General features: G+C 47.2%; 1 protein-coding gene across 1 annotated transcript in view; it reads right to left on the bottom strand.

Moving 5' to 3' along the window:
- LOC125292954 (forkhead box protein J3-like) overlaps positions 1-14,787 on the bottom strand; it is a 46,520-nt gene extending 31,733 nt beyond the window's left edge. Inside the window, exons 1-2 of the mRNA XM_048240540.1 lie at positions 14,572-14,787; positions 2,307-2,401 (exon numbers count right to left, since the gene is read on the bottom strand). The gene's annotated coding sequence lies outside the window, so the exon portion shown is untranslated. The remainder of the gene's footprint in view (positions 1-2,306; positions 2,402-14,571) is intronic.
- Between the last annotated feature and the right edge of the window lie 4,436 nt (positions 14,788-19,223).

Here is a 19,223-nt window from a genome sequence, read left to right as displayed (position 1 = left end):
ACGAACGACATGGTTTGTGAAGTTAGTTGTATTGCCAACGTGCTTGATTTTAGTGTGGCAGGTTTTACACACCCCGTACGTCTTGTCTAGTTTCTAGCTTTGGGTGCGTTTTTAATTACCCGTCTATCGCGGTCATCTCCCTCCGTCATCTTGATTCTTTAGTGTTGTTGTTGTAGTGCTGCCGCTTAGCATGTAGCTACAGGCTGCGCATTTCATTACAACGTTGCTCCGGAAAAGCCCCCAGAAGTAACTGAAACTTTACAACTTTATTGTCCACTCAAGGCCAGAAAATAAACAGTGACATAATCGATTATGGCACATTGCCGCATCGATGCTGAATCGTGCATGCCCCGCATTGAAATGCAATCGATTATTGTTGACACCACTATTAACTATACTCTCACACACACTTCAGTATGTTAACTATACTCTCACACTACAGGTTTGAATGGTGATTGGCCGACTGCAAAAAAGCCACACCCACAAAGCTGAGGAGTTTAACAGCTAAAGGTGAATTCCGGTGATTTTTCACATAGATCTCCGTTTCTTGAGGTCACTTGAGGCCGATTACTGTCGATACGAAAAAACAATCAGTTTTACCGCTCGAGTTGCTGCAGCCAACAGCTAAAGTAGCCAGGCAGCTACAGTGCTACACTCTGGGGGCATGTTCATGGGGCAGCTACAGCGCTGCACTCTGGGGGCATGTTCATGGGGCAGCTACAGCGCTGCACTCTGGGGCATGTTCATGGGGCAGCTACAGCGCTACACTCTGGGGGCATGTTCATGGGGCAGCTTCTGGCCTTACACTCTGGGGGCATGTTCATGGGGCAGCTACAGCGCTGCACTCTGGGGCATGTTCATGGGGCAGCTACAGCGCTACACTCTGGGGGCATGTTCATGGGGCAGCTACAGCGCTGCACTCTGGGGGCATGTTCATGGGGCAGCTACAGCGCTGCACTCTGGGGGCATGTTCATGGGGCTGCTACAGTGCTACACTCTGGTGTGTGTTTGTGTTTGTGGGTGTGTGTGGTCATTTGGGCGCCCCGGCGACTTCAAGGCAGCGCTTCCATACCTAACCCTAGCCCAAAACCATTCCCTAACCCATACCTAACCTATACCTAACCCTTGCCTAACCCTAGTGCTTTCCAGTGCCTTGAAGTTGACGATGGAAGCCCAACAGACTATATCGTGTGTGTGAATATGAGTGTGGTGCACTAAGCTACTGACATTCATATGTGTGTGTGTGTGTGTGCATATGAGTGTGGTGCACTAAGCTACTGACATTCATGTGTGTGTGTGTGTGTGTGTGTGTGTGTGTGTGTGTGCATATGAGTGTGGTGCACTAAGCTACTGACATTCATGTGTGTGTGTGTGTGTGTGTGTGTGTGTGTGTGTGTGTGTGTGCATATGAGTGTGGTGCACTGATCTACTGACATTTGTTCTATTACCACTTTGTTTCCATTCATTTTCGCCAAAAATAGACTTGAATCGGTGGCGGTGGAAGACTTGGGAACAACGCAAACAAAGTCATTGATATCCAGTTGGCTGAAATGTTGTGAACCCACCGCGGAGCAAATTAGACTGTGGCAGAGCGCCAGAGCCTCGTCAAATAATGGGAAACACTGGCACTGCAACTGCAACTGGTAACCCACTCCTTAAGACTGTCTCCTTAATTAATGTCTCGTTAAAGAATGTCTCATTAAAGGCTGTCTAATTAGTGAACATCTCATTAATGATTCTCTTGTGTGCGTGAGTGAGAGAGTGGGTGTGTGTGTGTGTGTGTGTGTGTGTGTGCGAGCATGTGCGTGTGTCTATCTGTGTATGTGTGTGTGTATGTGTGTGTGTCTGTGTGTGTGTGTGTGTGTGTGTGTGTGTGTGTGTGTGTGTGTGTGTGTGTGTGTGTGTGTATGTAGTCTATGAGGGGGCAGTCGTGGCCTACTGGTTAGCGCTTCGGACTTGTGTGTGTGTGTGTGTATCTAGTCTGGGAGGGGGCAGTCGTGGCCTACTGGTTAGCGCTTCGGACTTGTAACTGGAGGGTTGCCGGTTCAAACCCTGACCAGTAGGCACGGCTGAAGCCTAACCCCTTACTGCTCCCCGAGCGCCGCTGTTATTGCAAGCAGCTCACTGCGCCGGGATTAGTGTGTGCTTTACCTCACTGTGTGTTCACTCCGGCTGAGTGTGTTTCACTAATTCACGGATTGGGATAAATGCAGAGACCAAATTTCCCTCACGGGATCAAAAGAGTATATATACTTATATATATATATACTTATATACTATATGTGTGTGTGTGTGTGTGTTCTCACCGTCTCTGTAGATTGGCATGTCTTCCACAGCAGGAGTGTGTTCTGAGTGGAACCCCAGGGGTCTTCTGATACACATGTTCAGGTTTTCAGAGAGTCTACACACACACACACACACACACAGAAAAAAACATACAGTGAGTGTGTGTGTGAGAGCTGGGGAACAGCTGTGTGGTGTATGGTTCTGGTGGTCAGGCATGGTGTGTGTAGGTGGACAAGGATATGGTTAACATGAACAGGAACTTCTCGTCTGTTTTCACACCTGTCTGCCAAATGGGAGAGAAAGAGGGAAGGAGGAATTCCACATCTCCAAATCACCCTCTCAGTCCCTCTCTCCCTCTCTCAGGCCCTGCCGGGGGCCTCACGTACAGCCTTAATCTGAGCCCCACTCTAATGTTACAGCCTTAATCTGAGCCCCACTCTAACGTTACAGCTTTAATCTGAACCTCACACTACAGGAGAGAGCCTCTTAATCTGAACGCCACTAAAGGAGAGACTCTTAATCTGAGCTCCACTACAGGAGAGACTCTTAATCTGAGCTCCACTACAGGAGAGACTCTCAATCTGAGCTCCAGTCTACAAGAGAGACTCTTAATCTGAGCTCCAGTCTACAGGAGAGACTCTTAATCTGAGCTCCAGTCTACAGGAGAGAGCCTTAATCTGAGTTTGACATTCTATCCGATAATCTCCTGGAGTCCAGAGCAACTCAAACACACCATGCCTCTGTGACGTGATGTGATGTGATGGGTTTGAGGTCTTCCTCTCACTGGGCGACAGCTGTGAGCCGTGAGACGGAGCCTTCCCATTGTGTAACAGAAATACAGGGGCATCATGGGAAGGCTCTTAATTAGCATCAGCAGAGGGATCCCAGATCAGGGCCACGTCTGCACCGGAGTCACTGAGGGGCTACATGGGTCTATGATGACACCACCAGCTGAACACACTGCTGAGATTCTACACAAATATGAGCCATTCCATTCCATTCCATTCCATTCCGTTCCGTTCTATTCCATTCCATTCCATTCCGTTCCGTTCTATTCCATTCCGTTCCATTCCATTCCATTCCATTCCATTCCTTTCCGTTCTATTCCATTCCATTCCATTCCATTCCATTCCTTTCCGTTCTATTCCATTCCATTCCATTCCAGAATCCACAAAATGGTTGTTGCACCTTCTCGAATTTTGCTCTGCATCATTTTTAGGTCCTAAAATCAATGGATTTTCGCACTCTGCCTTATCTTGTCGATTTTGTACTGCATGTCCATTGATTTTATATAATGCCCTACTTTAGGAATTGAGGGTATGGACCCACATGGCATCAATCAGTATTATGTCTGCAAATACAAGATGTTATTAATGTTGTGCCAAGATCTGAGACATTCACAGCACATGGATGTGGAGATATAAAGGATAAAACTAGGCATTCTTTGATCAGACAAAATGGCATGTCGGGTAGCTGGTAGTAACCTGACATTTTTTTAAATAGAAATAGTTCAATGTTTAATCATTTAGTGTACAAAGTGTCAATGCTGTTGCATCATGTTTCCTTCACAGATGAACACACTTATTTAATAGCTTACCTCTGCTTCTGCATTCTTGCTCTTGAGAAACTCTATCTAATTATCTATGGTACGCCATCATACTTTGTACAGTACATGTCCAGATATTGAGCTACTTCCATATAGATTTTAAAGTTCCTACCAGCTATCCCACATACCATTTTAGAAAATGACCCAGAAACGCAATCCATCCTACAAAATTTAGGCTGGTTATGAATAATACTTTTCAAGATATTAATGCCAAAACATTGCTCCCCAGATAATGTGTTTATCAGGCTGTCAAACTGAAGTAATGTCAAGGGCTGAAAAAATATGAATATGAAGGATTTAAACAGAAATATTTAACAGACCTTGGTTTTAGGAACCATACATGATATAAAGGTTTACTGTCTGCTGTGTTTTGACACCACAGTAGTGCCATAGAGTAGTAGTGCCACACACACACACACACACACACACACACACACACACACACACACACACACAGACACAGACACAGAGAGAGAGAGAGAGAGAGAGAGAGAGAGAGAGAGAGAGAGAGAATTGCTGTGACACCACTGTGCCACGGAGGAAGAAAAGCACCAGGGATACGCACACACACACACACACACACACACACACACACACACACAGACAGAGAGAGAGAGAGAGAGAGAGAGAGAGAGAGAGAGAGAGAGACACACATAGGGCTATGAGCAGCAGTTTCTGTGTCAAACAGGAAGCGTCTCAGAGCTCGGAGCTACTTGTTTCACTTCCTGTTCACGCCTCCACACCAGGGCATGCTGGAAGGGTGAGCAGTCCTGCAGCCTGCAGTGATTGCCTCGCACATGCACACTCTCACCTGGAGAGGGCGCTACCACCACCAACAACAACAAAGGGACAGTGAGGGGGAGACAGCGAGAGAGCATGGGGGAGAGGGAGAAGGAGAGAAAGAGAGGGGGAGAGAAAGAGCTGGATCAGGAGAGCGTTGTGTTGTGTGATGTGCTGATGATGAAAGCCTCCCCCAGTCAGCACCAAGCTGAGGATGGAGCCCTGAACACAGAACAGTGCAAATTACCCAGAGTGCCCTGGGGCAGATGGCTCCGCCCACACATGGAAGCATTTCTGCTCCCGCTGAGTGACTCTGTTCTGTGGTTGTGCTCTCCTGGCGCCAAGGGGCTTCAGAGACACACACACACACACACACACACACAAACACACAAACACACACAAACACACAAGGGGCTTCGTCTAGGCTTTTGGTGAAACACACACACACACAGAAGAGAGAAAGAAAGAAAGTAAGTAGAGGAACTAATAACTGTTCAGGCTGTTAAGGGTTCCACTGATGTCCAGTAGAACCATCACTCTGATCAGGGTTCCACTTAAGAACCATCACTCTGATCAGGGTTCCACTGATGTCCAGAAGAACCATCACTCTGATCAGGGTTCCACTTAAGAACGATCACTTTGATCAAGGTTCCACTGTGGACGTCCTTCAACCCCTCTTCACTGATGAGGGAGGATACCATGACACACACACACGCACACACATATACACACACACACACACAAGTGCACACATACACACACACACACACACACGCACACACACACACACACAGCGAAGCCTCGTCAGGAGTCGGTCATTCTCACAGACACTGTGAGGATATCAAGGACCAGTCTGGAGTCGGTCATACTGTATATATATCTGACACACTGACTAGGGAATACTATTGGCCTCAGAGACAGAGACAGTGTCGTCTCCATGGTGACAAAGGGGAAGAGAGGATGCCATTGTTATCTCCATGCCGATAGTGGGGAGGACAGGTAATTAGGTAATGCTACTGATCTTATCAGTTTGACTTCTTATCGATTTGACTTCTCAGTAACCAGTGTGTCACTGTCAACACACACTGAACAACTAACACACAATACCACAGCACACACACACACACATGTGCACACACACACACACACACACACACACACACACACACACACACACACACACGTCAGACTGGCTGCTTCAAAACACTCTTCTCAGGCTGACAAGTACACAAAAGTGGATTCACCTGCAAGTCCACACTCTGGCGTCTCAGTCTCCTGAGTTCCCTTCTGTCCTCCATCTTTCTGTTTTACACTCCCCACTGGATCAAACTTTCTTTACAGCACCCCTCCCTTTCTCCTCCCTTCATCTCTCCCTCTCCCTCTTTACCGCACCCATCCCTTCTCTCCTCCCTACATCTCTCTCTCCCCCTTCTGTCTCTCCCTCTCTCCCCTTCATCTCTCTCTTTCTCCCTCCCTCCTTCCCTCTCTCCATCTCTCCCCTTCATCTCCCTCTCTCCTTCCCTCTCTCCCTGTCTCTGCGTGCTCCCCCCTGCTGCACATGGGCTCTCTCTGATGGAGTGGCTTATTTATGCATTTTAATCAACAGCCTGAATGCAGAGGCATCCACAGGCTTTCAGAAGAAGCGGAAAAAAAAATGAACACACACAAACACATCCGAGTGTGCATGCGTGTGTGCGAGAGAGAGAGAGAGAGAGAGAGAGAGAGAGAGAGAGAGAGAGAGAGAGAATGTATGTCTTTGTATGTGTGAGTGTGTGCTAAAGTGCGTGCTTGTGTCCATGCGACTGAGGGCATTGGTGTATGCGTAAGCATTAGCGACTCTGTGTGTGTGTGTGTGTGTGTGTGTGTGTGTGTGTGTGTGTGTGTGTGTGTGAGACTGTGTTTGTGAGTGTGTGTGGGTGGCTGTGTGTGTGTGTGTGTGTTTGTGTGTGTGAGAATGAGCAGCCTTGCTAATAGGAGGAAGTGGGAGGCAGAGCTGTCATCTCCTCTGGGAGAAGGACCCCTAAAAGCTCACAATTACTCACCTGGCATCTGGAGTGCGCGTGCGCACGAGCACACACACACACACACACACACACAGATGTCTACAATCACACACACACACACACACACACACCACACAAACACCACACACACACAACACACAAACACACACACAAAGATGTCTACAATCACACATGCACACACCACACACAAACACACACACACCACACACACAAACACACCACACAAACACACACACACACACTCACACAAAGATGTCTACAATCACACATACGCAAACACACACACACACACACACACACACACACACACACACACACACACAGATGTCTACAATCACACACACACACACACAGACACACACACACACACACCACACAAACACACACACACCCACACACGCATACACAAACACACACACACACACACACATACACACACACACAAACACACACACACACAGATGTCAACAATCACACACACACACGCAGAGAGAGAGAGAGACACACACAGATATCAGGATTCCTGTAACATTATCAGTGAGCATGTCTGAGTTTTGCTATCTTTACACAGTGCTGGAGTGGTACCTTCCTGTTTGTATTTAAGTTTGAGGCAGTGAGGGTTCCTTCCACACGAAGAGGGTTCTACTAGACTATGTGGTGCCTGTGTGTGTGTGTGTGTGTGTGTAGTCAAATTGAAACAGTGTGACACACACACACCTTTAGATCTGCAGCTCAGTGCAGGACAATAAGCAATAAGCACCATTCTACACACCTCAAGGCCTGAACTCCTCAACACAATGACAAAGATCAAAGTTCAAAACGGTCTTAATCCTGAAAAAAAACGTATTCATGGATCTGCAGATGCTGCAGGCGCACACACACACACACAGAAACACACACAGGTTTATATGTGTAGCTGCTGTGTGTGCTGTGCTGCCGTTTATAGCAGCTGAAAGCTGGGAGGGAGGAGGCCTCTGGAGTTCCCATCAGGCTTAGGGGTGTGTGAGTGTGTGAGTGTGTGTGTGTGCGTGTGTGTGTGTTTCACAGTGTTAAATGTATGGTGGCACCATTGATTAGGGTGCTCCAACACACACACACACACACACACACACACACACGACAAGTGGGAATGAAATGAGGGAGGGATTCTACTCGACCACATACTCAGTAAAGGAAAAGATAGAGAATATTCATTGTGCTGCCTACCACACAAACACACACACACACACACACACACACACAAACACACATACACACAAACAAACATACACACACACACACAATCCAGCCTAGAGCATAATTTTTTCCTGGTAAAAATAGGTTTGAGCACCCAACAGCGCTGCATGAGAAGTTAGCCTCCACAACAACATCAATAATAGAGCAGCATCCCCATAGTGATGCAGGAGCAGCATCCTCATACTGATGCAGGAGCAGCATCGCCATAGTGATGCAGGAGCAGCATCCCCATAGTGATGCAGGAGCAGCATCCCCATAGTGATGCAGGAGCAGCATCCCCATAGTGTTACGACCCCCTGTGCCCCCGTCAGGTCCTGGTCTGTCAGTGCACGGTCAGGCCTTGGCCTGGTTAGGCTAATTACATTATTAGATGCACCTGTATTGAGTGGGGCTATAAAAGGGCTTCTGTATCTCTCTCGGTAGGCACTTTTTCCTCCTTTCTTGAGGGCACTTTGATCCTTTACACTGGCACGTTAGTCTTTCTCTCCTCTTTATTTCTATTTTCCCCTTTGCCTTTCACTTATTCATCTTACATGCTGATACTACCATTTACATTCATGCATACACACATTCTTCAACATTCATCTCCCTAGACACTATAGTTTGTTAATGTTGCGATCAATATTAATAAATGGTTAAATTTGAAACTGTTGTTGTCTCCCTTTATGTTGCGGTCTGTTCACGAGCTGGCCGTAACAATAGTGATGCAGGAGCAGCATTGCCATAGTGATGCAGGTGCAGCATCGCCATAGTGATGCTCGTGCATTCAGCCACACTCCTGGGAATGCGCCGCCATGACAGGAATTCACACAGCTTACCCCTCTCACACTCGCTCACACTCCACACCTCTCACACTCCACCTCTCACAACCCTGATCACACTCCACCCTGATCACACTCGCTCACACTCCACCCCTCTCACACTCCACCTCTCTCACACTCCACCTCTCACACTCGCTCACACTCCACCCTGATCACACTCCACCCTGATCACATTCCACTCCTCTATCTCACTAACACTCCATAGGAATATCGGGTCTGCTGATGGCTAACATCCCTTCCTGAATGTATGCTGATGGATTGATGCTGCAATGGCAAGTCGGCCATTTCCCTGCTCTGCCCGCCCCGGGCCCTGGTCCATCTTATCTACCTGTGGGGGGTAGGAGTGGCCATCAGCCCCCAGCCCCCTCCATCAGCCCCCTCCATCTTATTTAGGCAGCTCACTCCCTCCCTCCAGAGGGGCCAGCGTGAGGTCCATTACTGCACGGGGGTCCAGGGACGTCTCCGCAGCGCCGGCCCTGACGAGCACAACAAGCAGGACGAGGACGGAGAGCTAACAAGCTTTTAAGAGCAGGAGAGGCGCCGGGAGGGTGGGGGCAGGTGGGGTGAGGGAGGAACACACACATACACACACACAAGTGAGCTGTGGTGAAGGCTGTATAAGTATAAGTGTAAGTATAAGTATATATACTCTTTTGATCCCGTGAGGGAAATTTGGTCTCTGCATTTATCCCAATCCGTGAATTAGTGAAACACACTCAGCACACCGTTAACACACGTTGCGAACGGAGCGCTTCAGTTACGCGCCCGGTGTACAGTAGGCTTCCTGTGAAACACTTGTTTGTTTGTTTGAAGTGCGTATGTATAGGCTACATCTGTGAGAGGAGAATCGATGTAGGCCCTAGGCTACTTTGATTTCAACTTGGTAGTTGCAGTCTACGCGATTAAAAAGCATGTCTACTTGTTTGTAGGCCTATCAAACAAGCCAACTCCAAATCAAACAACACCTTGCAAATTGTCCTCGCGGATCGAACAAGTGATAGCTATGTTTAGCCTAAAGCGAAAGTATTTTCGGTGAATTCAGATTAGGCAAGCAGAGGTAGAAGTTTGTGACAATCGCCTTGTTGCTTTGCACTTTTAGTTCAGTTTAAAACAAACAACTTAGTATCCAAACAACACCATTCAGATCTAAAACTTCGAAGAAAAAAGTCCACCGGGACGTTCGCTTATATCTGTCAATATGAGCCCACTTCATGCTTTATGCGCAACATAGTCTCGCTTAGTAGTGCTTATATACAAGAACATGATCGGTTCCGAAAAACCTTCACGACACTTTATTTATGACTGCGTTTGCCACAGACCTTCAGCTATCTCCATGTGTATGGAACAGTCTAGGGATGCATTTCATGGGTGCACTGTTTGACATGTCAGTTAGCCTACTCATTTGCACCACTGGTTGGATGTAAAACGGTATTTCACTCGTGCAATGACAATAAGGTTGAATGTAGGCCTACTCTAATCTAAAAACTTAGACATATAAACTAAACGTGAATTAAATCATAGTGGAATAACATCTTCAGCATATCTCCTACTTATTCAAAAATAAAAGAACTGACTTCCAATGCATAACATATCATGCTGATAGCTTTTGCTCATCTCAAACATAATGTAGCCAGGTGAGAAGTTTGCAACTACATGACCTTTTATCAATCCAGTTGCAGTAGGCCTAGATCCCAACCACAATTGATGAACTGCCCTACTTGTGATTGTTTTTAGAGATTTTATATCGATGCTACAAAATTTGTGGCTGGTGCTACAAAACTTTTAACCTCTGTAGCACCAGTGCTACTTGCAAAAAAAGTTAACATACTGTGGTATAGTCTGTGTGGTATGGTATGGCCTGTGTGGTATAGTCTGTGTGGTATAGTCTAGCCTGTGTGGTATGGTCTAGTCTGTGTGGTATAGTCTAGCCTGTGTGGTATAGTCTAGTCTGTGTGGTATAGTCTAGCCTGTGTGGTATAGTCTGTGTGGTATAGTCTAGCCTGTGTGGTATAGTCTAGTCTGTGTGGTATAGTCTGTGTGGTATAGTCTAGCCTGTGTGGTATAGTCTGCATGGTATAGTCTAGTCTGTGTGGTATAGCCTGCGGGTATAGTCTGCGTGGTATAGCCTGTCTGCATGTTTCACCCATCATCTCTGAGGCACAGCTTGCTACTCAAGCCCCAACTGGCCCGAAATCAGCTCAGTCTGAGAGTCCGGCCCAGTTAAGGCCCACACCTGGTCCCGATTCGGCAGCACTCAGCAGTTCCTCTGGTGAGCGAGCTGCCACTCAAGCGGTGTGAGGCGGCCACAGGCCAGCACTCTGGGCTGAACTCACCGCTGTACCTTTATTCCCCTTGGCCACCAGGGGGCCCCGCACACAAAAGCGGTAAGTGACGCAGCCTTTCACCTGTCCGGCGGGAGGCTGGCGGCCCACGAGTCACCAGTGCTCAGAGGCCTGACGCGGGGAAGGTGGAGGCGGCGGAACGCGGAGGGAGCAGGGAGGAGGGGATGCCAGATCATTCCGCCACGGCTCGGGATTGCTGCCTGCTGTTCGGCGCTTTCATTGGTAATGCACCACAATGATTAGAGGAAAAGACGCTTACGCAAACGCACGCAAACACACACACATGGAGATACACACACTTTCACACATAGACACACAGATACATGGAGACACATTCTGGTACATACACACACAAACACAAACCCACATACCAACACACACACATACACACACTAACACTCAAGCTGAGCTCATGCAGCCAAAGCCCTCATTTCTCTGTGATTAACTATGAAAGCACTGAGCATGCAGTGATTACCTGAAACCATCGCCAGCCTGAACTCTCTCTCTCTCTCACACACACACTTACACTGAAGACATCTTACAACCAGCGATCAACAGTGTTCCCTTTATCTGCAATGATAACATGTCTGTTGAAGCTGATGCTCTGAGATTTCCTTGCAAATGTGCTCTCCATTTCATGGCGTGATGCTAGTGTACCGGTGTGTGTGTGTGTGTGTGTATGTGTGTGTGTGTATGTGTGTGTGTGTGTGTGTGTGTGTATGTGTGTATTCTCCATTACATGCCGGGATGCTAGTGTACCGGTGCAAATTAATGCCAAATGTTATCTGCATCATGCCGTATAACCTTTAGAAGGGAACAAAGACTAATCCTTAAATTCCCCTCTATCCTTTCAGATGTCTCAGATAGACTGTGTCCCACTGGTAGGGAGAAGGCATGAAACTGCATTTGCACCTGACACAGAACCCTGTTCGTGCTTGGGGTCAGAGGTCGGAGGATGACCCCACCCTCTCTGACCCCTCGCGCCGCACTTCGGAGCCAGGTACTTTGGGTGGGACTGCAGGTGAGGTGACTTCCTGGAATCCATTGCATCCCACGATGCTCACATGTGGCAATGCAGACCTGATGCAGGTCTCTGCAGAAACGACCTTGTTGACCCTCACAGTCTGAGCGAGTCACAATGGAGAAGTCAGAGCCATATCAGGGCCACATCAGAGCCACATCAGGGCCAGTTTAGGGCCGTGAATGGCTGCTCCCTGAAACCCCTCTGCTGATTCCGAATCACATGCCTCAATGACACTCGCATGAATCTGCCAGGGAAGAACAGCAAACTTCTACAAAGGGCAATCAGCAATGAGCGCAACAGCTGTGCAACAATTAAACCGCCAAATTACCCTCAATCAACGACATTTAGCGCCCCCTGCCTTCTCGCTCTCTCACTCTCTCACGCCCCCCTCTGGCTCTCTCTCTCTCACTCACGCCCCTCGGCTCTCTCTCTCTCTCACTCCCCTCGCTCTCTCACTCTCTCACTCTCACGTCCCCCTCGCTCTCTCGCTCTCTCGCTCTCACGTCCCCCAGCTCACCGCGGGCTGATGGGTCCGTTCAGGCTGCGCCCGCCCGTCTTGATGGAAATCAGGATCTCAACCAAATAATGAAGCTAAATGAACTCACTCAATAAATAAATAAATAAATAAATAGGCGCCACCGCTTCAGTTGGTGCTTCACAAACACCCTTCAAAGAAGAGCTAGCTTACTGCTGTCAGGGGACCGTCGTTCTACAACAAATGAAGACTTGATTTTTCAGTTCTTATACCAGTGTGGCTGGGTTCATGAATTGCACTGCTGGAAGAACTGATATAAATGACCAACAGACTGAGCACTGAGTGATAGTCCTACTGCACCTTTCCAGGAACATAACACGGCAGATTCATGCGTCTTAAACTGTGGGCAAATGGTACAAGCACAGACTGTATAAAATAGGTTATAAGGGGCAGCCACCTCTACAGCATTGTTTGATGCATTTGCAACAGAAAATAAGTTAGATGTTGTCAAACATAGAGGCCTAGTTATTGGAGACACATGGGTATACAAACATTCACCCCAAGAGTTTACACTACAATATAGTGTAATCATACCCATTTAGTCATTATCTCCACATGTATGCATCCATGCCATGCCAGTAAAATGTAACCATCCCATAATAAGGCACTGTAAACCAATGTAATGTAACAACTGTGTGGTTACAATGTAACCACTGTAGACCAATGTAATATAGGTAACTAACCAGTAATGCTAGTCAATCTAAATTTGCTCTGGCCAAGTGTTAGTCAGGCTACAGTAATGCACGTTCCTGAAAGACTGTCTAATAAACATAAGATGTTGTCTATGATGATTGGGGTCCGTGAAGGTAGGAGATCCAGACTACCAGCTCGTCTGCTCTGAGAGGAGACCCCACCTCAAAGTGCTGGGTGACGGGCATCTCGTGCGGCATAAACCACTCTGCACAGACCGGACAACTAGCGCTTCATGATGAAGAGTTCAAAAAGACAGACACTCCTCTCGATGCACAACCCTCGCGCTTAGATTCAGCGTGGGCCAAGACTCCAAGGCGTGGGCGATTACACGAGGGACGGCTAACATTAAATCTGTCGCTAAACGTCACCTTTTTCGATACGGGTAAATGTACTTGCCTGCAACTCTGTGCGATGCAGAGGTCAGTGCCATGGCATGGTGTATAACGTTACCGGCTGGGCAGTGCAAGAGGGCATGGATGGCTTCGCAGGAGTGACACCTGGATCCATCAAAACATGCGCCATCGCTGACTGGCAAGTGTGGCTAACAGCTGACTACGTGACGGTTAAGTTAGCCCTAAAGCCCTTTAACTCCGATTATTTAAGGGACAGAGAAGCGGGACAACTTTGACAGTTAATGTTAGCTATCGTTAGCAGCTAGCTACATGTCAATGAGATCAGGTTATACTGACCGCATTCCAGTTGGTCGACTCAAGTGTCAAGCTAAAAGTTGCAACAACGCTGTGATTTTAGACAGTAGTTAAAACACACCGATTACAGTTACAATGTTGATAATACTTAAGTTTCTAGTTAGCTAGACAGCTAACACATTTTCTAGTTTTGTAATGGTCACTCACTATAGCTAAGTTAAAGACATTAAGAGGACAAGCATGTCAACTCTGAACTTGAGCAACAAGCTACACGAGTCAACTTGGGTGGAAGAGGGACCAACCTGTGGGTGCAAGCAGAGTTAGGTGTGTAAAAAGTCAAATCACCAGAGCACATGCATTCTCGCACAGGAACTGAAACCTTCTCTACTAATAGACCGAATTCTGAACTAGTAAATACAAAAACACACATTGCGCGTCCTGTAGTTCGTGGTCTGTCAAGGCCTGTTCGAAAGACGACCCTGGAAGCAGTCGCGTTAATGCATTCCTTTGCCGCGAAGAGCAGTTCTCCTCACGGGCCGCATCAGACCCTGCAATTCTCCAATAAGCTCTTACTTACTCTGATGGTTGTTGAGGAGTAGTAACTAATGGACACCTTTTAACTTCAATAAAGACAGCTCCGCCACTTGTCACACTTCGTCTTCTTTCTCTACCCAGCGAAACGTGTTTCTTAGTTCTCGGTCGCTGCTATAGTTGCCGCTGCTTGTCCCGAATAATACTCCTTACTGACGGACGTAGTCCCGCGTACTGCTGTCAACAGTGCTCCGCGGATCTCTCTCTGCCGTCTGCGCCCGCTGCTGTAGACAGCTAACATCCGGGACCTGTGCTCTTGCTAAACCTCCGGAACTACTTCCAGCTGCTGTCAGACAAGCAATGCTACCAGAGCACATCTGGATGGCCAAAAGATGGAGCTAGGGCTGAACGTAGCCTAAGCAACTCAAATCAGCAGTGCGTAATAATCATTCCATAACATTAAACACACACAAAATTATTTATGTCATATTAAAAGAACAGATGTAATGTGTCGTGCCTTGCTGGGCTACGCTTTTTAAGTTGGTGAGTGTATAAAAATGGACTTTGTGTTAGCCTACCTTGTTTTGTAATGCATAGTTCAGTCTCTTCAGTCATAGTTCATGTCTCTTCTGATATTTTACAGAGCTGGCCTATGCATGCACTGAATGTGTTTGTTAACTTAGATTGCATGTGTTATGCCCACTCTAAAATATTCCATTACTAATGCTCACAACATCAACTTGGAGCAAGAACTAGATGTACCACAGAGCGGTACAATATATGACCGCCGCCCAGTCCAGCACATTTTTTCCCACAAAAATAAATCACGCTGAAAGGCCTATATGATTCTAACTGTCTCACTAAATTGCATTATCCACACTCAATTCTCACCGGTATCTGCTAGACAACAAGTACCAAAACATGATTAGTTCATAGATTTCACATGTAAAATTCATTTTATACAACCCCACCCCCATCTTGCCTGTTCATAATTCTGAGAAATTCTTGAATTGTGTGCATGTGTGCGTGCATCCGTTTCTGTTTATGTGTGTGGGTGTGTGTGTGTGTGCGTGCTTGTGTGTTTGTCTGCGTATGTGTGTTTATGCATGTGCATGCATGCGCACATATGTCTACTGTATGAGTATGTGTCATACGTATGATTACTGTGAATGTATGTGTGTGCGTGTGTATCTGTTTATGCACATGTGTGCACATGGAATGGGTTAACATGACCCCTGGAGGCAAACATACAGAAAATTGGTCATCCTAGGCCCTACGGTTCACAGAAAACTGTGTCTGCCCTACCTTCCTTTCGGGGGGTCCAGTCCAGCGGGGGGCTACAGATCAAAACGAAAAACGATGGTTCCATGCTATCCATGTGGGGTTACATGCCCACCAAGTTTCGCGGTACCCCGGTCTTTCAGTGTCCCAGGAATCCTTGTTGGTGTAACGGTCACTAAATGTACACATAAATCATTTTATTGTAAGGCCCCTCATGAACGAAAGTTCACAAAACTTGGCATGCATTCGGAAGGTGTCATAATGATCCTACACTTTCAATTTCGTGCAGTTTTGACCATGTCAGCCAGAGATATTGTGATGAAAACACCTAATTTTTTGCTTTTTAATTTTTAACTAGGTGGCGCTATACATGAAATAAGTGGTAATGGGATGGGTTGACATGCCCCTTAAGACCAACATACCAAAAAGGTGGACCTCCTAGGGCCCTACGGTTCTCGAGATATTCACAGAAAACTGTCTCCGGCCACCTACAGGCCAGTTGGTGTATAGTAACATAAATTAATTTATTGTGTGGCCCCCCATGAACGGAATTCCACGAAACTTGGTGTGCGTTCAGAAGGTGTCATAATGATCCTACACTTCCAATTTCGTGCAGTTTTGACTATGTTTGATCACAGATACCTGCGATTACAACACCTCATTTTTACTTTTTTGTGTTTAACTAGGTGGTGCTATACATGAAATGAGTGGTTATGGAATGGGTTGACATGGCCCCTTGAGATCAACATACAAAAAAAAAATGGTCCTCCTAAACCCTACGGTTCTCGAGATATTCACAGAAAATGTGTCTGCCCTACCCTCCTTTCGGGGGCTCCAGTCCAGCGGGGGGGCTACAGATCAAAATGAAAAACGATGGTTCCATGCTATCCATGTGGGGTTACATGCCCACCAAGTTTCATGTACCCCGGTCTTACAGTGTCCCGGGAATCCTTGACGGAAATTTGGACATAAAAAAAAAAAAAAAAAAAAAAAAAAATCGCTGCGCGGCGGTCATAACTACACCAGACAGAATATTGCATCCCCTATATAAGCACCAATATGCAGAAATGCGTATCTTTGCTTATAAGATGCTTATCTTTTTGAGCAGCCAACGTTACTATAATTATCTTAAAATGTATTTTGATGGCAGAGCTAATGATGTGCATCGTCCCCAGGCTCTGTAGGCCTGTAGCTTACAAAGTCAAACTTGTCAAGGTGGCCAAATAACACACATGTGTTTGTTACAACTCGGTTATAACAATAGACTTATGGTTGTTACATTCAGGTTAAAGAAATAATCAACAAAGTGCATAATACATAGGCTACAAGTACAACCAAACAAATATGCAAACTTATTCTGCATGTTGGAAAGTGAAACTTTTGTCACACTGGATGTGGAAAGAGACAGTATAGAGGACAATATGTCCGAGGTGCCTGATTTTCAAGCTGTACAAACTCTCATTTCATATCTCAACACTGCCCCCATGTGGACTGAAATGAAACAATGTGTCTTACACAAGAGCAGTGCAGTGTGGAGTGGATGTTGTGGGTCTCCTAAACTGTTTTGCTTTTCAAATCAATAGCCACTTCTTTTGTCGATTCAAACCAAGCCAGTTAACACAGGTTATTCCTAGACTGTGGGGATTCAAACCATGCCAGTTAACACAGGTTATTCCTAGACTGTGGGGATTCAGAAAGCACTTAGGACACAGCCTTAGCAAGGAACAATCAGCAATGCAATACCAAAACAACAGCAAGGTCACACTGACCTTGGCCGGAGCCTCGGAGTGACAGGGGTATGAGTTGCATGCTACCTGCCCTCCGGGTGACAAGGGTATGGGCTGCATGCTACCTGCCCTTGGGGTGACAGGGGTATGGGCTGCATGCTACCTGCCCTTGGGGTGACAGGGGTATGGGCTGCATGCTACCTGCCCTTGGAGTGACAGGGGTATGGGCTGCATGCTACCTGCCCTTGTTCTGTAGCCCTCCAGCGTGTGCCGCATGAAATCACTCCAAATGCAACGTCATGAAGGATGTCGGACTTATTGCTGTCAGGGAAGTGAAGACCTCCAGTATAAGCGAGGAGGTGTGAGGAGAGGAGGGCAGGAGAGGAGAGGAGGAGATGAGGGCAGGAGAGGAGAGGAGGTGCGAGGAGAGGAGAGGAGATGAGGGCAGGAGAGGAGAGGAGGTGCGAGGAGAGGAGGAGAGGAGATGAGGGCAGGAGAGGAGAGGAGGGCAGAAGAGGAGGAGAGGAGAGGGTGCAGAGAGGAGGGCAGGAGAGGAGAAGAGGGCAGGAGAGGAGCAGAGGAGATGAGGGCAGGAGAGGAGAGAAGGGCAGAAGAGGAGGAGAGAGGAGAGGAGAGGAGAGGGTGGAGAGAGGAGGGCAGGAGAGGAGGGGGAGACAGGCCTGGCTCTACAGGGGGGCTGCTTTCTCTCTAGTCCTACTGCACACATCGCTGCATTTGCACGTGTAAGGGTAGCCAGCTGGTACGTAGCTGTGCAGTATGTACGTTGGTAAACCTCCATCCTGGTGTGTGTGTGTGTGTGTGTGTGTGTGTGTGTGTAACAGTAGCTGGTACGTAGCTGTGCAGGATGTACGTTGGTAAACCTCCATCCTGGTGTGTGTGTGTGTGTGTGTGTGTGTATAACAGTAGCCAGCTGGTACGTAGCTGTGCAGTATGTACATTGGTAAACCTCCGTCCTGTGTGTGTGTGTGTAACAGTAGCTGGTACGTAGCTGATGTGCAGGACGTTGGTAAACCTCCATCCTGGTGTGTGTGTGTGTGTGTGTGTGTATAATAGTAGCCAGCTGGCAATGTAGCTGTGCAGTATGTGAAGCATTGGTAAACCTCCGTCCTGGTGTGTGTGTGTGTGTGTGTGTGTGTGTGTGTGTGTGTGTGAGTGTGTGTGTGTAACAGTAGCTGGTACGTAGCTGTGCAGTATGTACGTTGGTAAACCTCCATCCTGGTGTGTGTGTGTGTGTGTGTGTGTGTGTATAACAGTAGCCAGCTGGTCCGTAGCTGTGCAGTATGTACAGTACGTTGGTAAACCTCCCTCCCGACGCCTTTGGAGTCGTGCTGGCAAGAGAGCTAGCAGCCTGGGTGCTCAGCTCGCTCGGTAGCATGCTCGACTCCCGATCCGAAGTGCTGCTGTTTAGGAGTTTGAGTCCAGGCATGTGCAGGGTTGAGCCGCGCAGTTCAACACAACGCAGGTCACACATGCATTTGTTAGTCCTAGCAGATGACACATGAAAATCAAACCAAATAGATCAAATTAATGGATGTGTGTACACTCTAAAAAATAATACACTGGCTCAACTTAAAAAAATTGAGGTAACAATTTGCATGGATCTTTTTAAGTAATTTTGACACAAGCCGTTTTTTAGTAAATATTGTGAAACTTATATAGTTAGAACAAC

This window comes from Alosa alosa, chromosome 4 (assembly GCF_017589495.1).
Source record: "Alosa alosa isolate M-15738 ecotype Scorff River chromosome 4, AALO_Geno_1.1, whole genome shotgun sequence".
NCBI classification, from domain to species: domain Eukaryota; kingdom Metazoa; phylum Chordata; class Actinopteri; order Clupeiformes; family Clupeidae; genus Alosa; species Alosa alosa.
Note: the sequence above shows the minus strand (reverse complement) of the source record. Positions and strands in the feature narration are given on the sequence as shown.